The sequence below is a fragment of the Triticum urartu genome, chromosome 4, assembly GCF_003073215.2.
Source record: "Triticum urartu cultivar G1812 chromosome 4, Tu2.1, whole genome shotgun sequence".
In the NCBI taxonomy this organism is placed as follows: Eukaryota; Viridiplantae; Streptophyta; class Magnoliopsida; order Poales; family Poaceae; genus Triticum; species Triticum urartu.
Window position 1 is genome coordinate 480,811,783 of NC_053025.1, and position 4,435 is coordinate 480,816,217.

Here is a 4,435-nt window from a genome sequence, read left to right on the forward strand (position 1 = left end):
GAGACATAGATATCTGTAAAGTGCATATGGACCTGAATGTCGCAGATCCGTTGACTAAACCTCTTCCACGAGCAAAACATGATCAACACCACAACTCTATGGGTGTTCGATTCATCACAATGTAACTAGATTATTGACTCTAGTGCAAGTGGGAGACTGTTGGATATATGCCCTAGAGGAAATAATAAAATGGTTATTATTATATTTCCTTGTTCATGATAATTGTCTATTGTTCATGCTATAATTGTGTTATCCGGAAATCGTAATACATGTGTGAATACATAGACCACAACATGTCCCTAGTGAGCCTCTAGTTGACTAGCTAGTTGATCAATAGATGGTCGTGGTTTCCTGACCATGGACATTGGATGTCATTGATAACGGGATCACATCATTAGGAGAATGATGTGATGGACAAGACCCAATCCTAAGCATAGCACAAGGTCGTGTAGTTCGTCTGCTAAAGCTTTTCTAGTGTCAAGTATCTTTTCCTTAGACCATGAGATTGTGCAACTCCCGGATACTGTAGGAATGCTTTAGGTGTGCCAAACGTCACAACGTAACTGGGTGGCTATAAAGGTGCACTACGGGTATCTCCGAAAGTGTGTGTTGGGTTGGCGCGAATTGAGACTGGGATTTGTCACTCCGTATGATGGAGAGGTATCTCTGGGCCCACTCGGTAATGCATCATCATAATGAGCTCAATGTGTCTAAGCAGTTAGTCATAGGATCATGCATTACGAAACGACTAAAGTGACTTGCCGGTAACGAGATTGAACGAAGTATTGGGATACTGATGATCAAATCTCGGACAAGTAACATGTCGATGGACAAAGGGAATTGTATACGGGATTGACTAAATCCTTGACATCGTGGTTCATCCGATGAGATCATCGTGGAACATGTGGGAGCCAACATGGGTATCCAGATCCCGTTGTTGGTTATTGGCCGGAGAGATGTCTCGGTCATGTCTACATGGTTCCCGAACCTGTAGGGTCTACACACTTAAGGTTCGGTGACGCTAGAGTTGTTATGGGAATTAGTATGCAATTATCGAATGTTGTTCGGAGTCTCGGATGAGATCCCGGACGTCACGAGGAGTTCCCGAATGGTCCGGAGGTGAAGATTTATATATGGGAAGTCGTCATACGGTCACCGGAAGTATTCGGGGGTTTGTCGGTATTGTACCGGGACCACCGAAGGGGTTCCAGGGGTCCACCGGGAGGGTCCACCTGCCCCGGAGGGCCCTATGGGCTGTATGTGGAAGGGAACCAGCCCCTAAGTGGGTTGGGTGCCACCCCCCTAGGGTCCATGTGCCTAGGGTTTAGGGGAAACCCTAAAGGGGGCGCCTCCCTTGGCTTGGGGGGCAAGCCACCTTCCCTTGGCTGTCGCCCCCCTCTAGATCTCATCTAGAGGGGCCGCCCCCCCTTCCCCCTCCGCCCTATAAATAGAGGGGAGGAGGGAGGGCAGCAGCACCTCATCCAAGGCGCAGCCCTCCCCCTCTCCTACACCCCCTCCTCCTCCGTTGAGCTTGGCGAAGCCCTGCCGGAGTTCTTCCCCAACTTCTCCTTCCCCCTTGCTGGATCAAGAAGGAGGAGACGTCCCCATGCTGCATGTGTGTTGAACGCGGAGGCGCCGTTGTTCGGCGCTTAGATCGGAATCAACCGCGATCTGAATCGCTGCGAGTACGACTCCTTCATCCGTGTTCTTGCAACGCTTCCGCATCATGATCTTCAAGGGTATGAAGATACACTCCCCTCTCTATTGTTGCTAGTCTCTCCATAGATTGATCTTGGTGATGCGTAGAATTTTTTTAATTTCTGCAATGATCCCCAACACAAGACCCATCTGTTAGCTTAGCATAATGATCGTTTAGTTTTATTGCTATTTGCTTTCTTCATGACTTATACATGTTCCTCTAACTATGAGATTATGCAACTCCCGAATACCGGAGGAACACCTTGTGTGCTATCAAACGTCACAACGTAATTTGGTGATTATAAAGATGCTCTACAGGTGTCTCCGATGGTGTTTGTTGAGTTGGCATAGATCAAGATTAGGATTTGTCACTCCGTGTATCGGAGAGGTATCTCTGGGCCCTCTCGGTAATGCACATCACTATAAGCCTTGCAAGCAATGTGATAATGAGTTAGTTATGGGATGATGCATTACGGAACAAGTAAAGAGACTTGCCGGTAACGAGATTGAACTAGGTATGATGATACCGACGATCGAATATCGGGCAAGTAACATACCGATGACAAAGGGAATAACGTATGTTGTTATGCGGTTTGACCGATAAAGATCTTCGTAGAATATGTAGGAGCCAATATGAGCATCCAGGTTCCGCTATTGGTTATTGACCGGAGATGTGTCTCGGTCATGTCGACATAGTTCTCGAATCCGTAGGGTCCGCACGCTTAACGTTCGATGACGATTTATATTATGAGTTATGTGATTTGATGACCGAAGTTTGATCGGAGTCCCGGATGAGATCACGGACATGATGAGGAGTCTCAAAATGGTCGAGAGGTAAAGATCGATATATTGGAAGGCTATATTCGGACGTCGGAAAGGTTCCGAGTGATTCGGGTATTTTTCGGAGTATCGGAGAGTTACGAGAATTCGCCGGGGGAAGTTAATGGGCCTTATTGGGCTTTAGTGGAGAGAGGGAAGAAGGGCCATGAGGTGGCGCGCGCCTCCCCCTGCCCAAACCGAATTGGACAAGGGGTGGACGCGCGGCCCCCCTTTCCTTCTCCCTCTCCCTCCTTTCCTTCTTTCCTACTTCGAAAAGGAAAGGGAATCCTATTAGGACTTGGGAGTCCTAGTAGGACTCCCTACACTTGGCGCCCCCTAGGAGGGCCAGCCTCTCTCCCTCCCTCCTTTATATACGTGGGCAGGGGGGCACCCCAAAGGCACACCAAGCCTTCTCTTAGCCGTGTGCGGTGCCCCCTCCATAGTTACACACCTCGGTCATATCGTCGTAGTGCTTAGGCGAAGACCTGCGCCAGTAACTTCGTCATCACCGTCGCCACGCCGTCGTGCTGACGGAACTCTCCCTCGTCCTCAACTGGATCAAGAGATCGAGGGACGTCATCGAGCTGAACGTGTGCTGAATGTGGAGGTGCCGTACGTTCGGTGCTTGGATCGGTTGGATCGCGAAGACGTTCGACTACATCAACCGCGTTATTAAACGCTTCCACTTTCGGTCTACGAGGGTACGTGGACATACTCTCCCCGCTCGTTGCTATGCTTCTCCTAGATATATCTTGCGTGATCGTAGGATTTTTTTTTGAAATACTACGTTCCCCAACATAGACAACCGGCTGCACGTACTTCTTGACGACAAAACCTCCCTGCTCCACCATGACGTTGGAGACAACGCCGCAGCAATAAGGACAGAGGAGAAGGACAGACACACCTGACGGAGTTGCCGCCACCGCCTAGGCGACACCATCCATGAACCCTAACGTCGCTGATCTGAAGGATCGGCAAATACACGATGCCATCAACTCTTGGACGCTGCCATGAGGGACACCGCCAGTGTGGGGGTGGAGCTGAGACAGATTTATTCGTCCGGACGCCGCTCCCACCGCCTCAACGACGCACCACGACCTACAAATCCAAACCCTAACTACAAAGCGGAGGAATGGGGCCCCCCTCCCTCCTACCGTAGGAGCAGCAGCCGGAGGGAGAGGGCCAGTGCCCCGGCCGTTTGAGATCGGTGGAAGAAGATCACCTCCCTGGTCGCCTGGCTTGTGGCGGCGGTTAGGTTAGGAAAAACATATTCAAGCGAGATATTTACAAGTTCTTTTTTAAAGGAAGGCGAGATATTTACAATGGACATACGTATATGTGCTTGTATATAGCCGCGCCCAATGAACTCTCGGCAATGGAGTGCGACTCTCTATATGTGCTTTGCAGAGTACACTGCTTCCGTTGTCGCAGCGAAAGCGGGCCCAACCGTCTTCCAGGAAAAATTGAAACTTTTCTTCGGAGGCTGGTAAGACATACTTTGCCGTCAGAGGATGTGCGCCATCATAGAAACATGTGTGACACAGATTCTTGCCAGCTATGTGGAGCCGCTGATTCATGGAGGCACTCATTGATTGATTGCATGACGTCGAGGTGTGTGTGGGCCTTAGGTGACCAGGAATTAACTGATCATATTGTTGAGTCTCAAGAACCCAATGCAAAAACACTGGCTCTTTAACATAATGGATGCATTATCACATATGGAGTTTGTGAAGATGGTCGTCACTCTTTGCGCAATATGAACATTGCATAGAAAAGCAATGCACAAGTCAATATTTCAAAGCCCAATGTCGACTCACCGCTTCATAGAAAGCTTTATTGCCGAGTTGGATGGCGTGAATATGATTGTTAGCACTCCCACTCTGGCTAGACATGCACATGCGATAATGAGGCCAAGCTC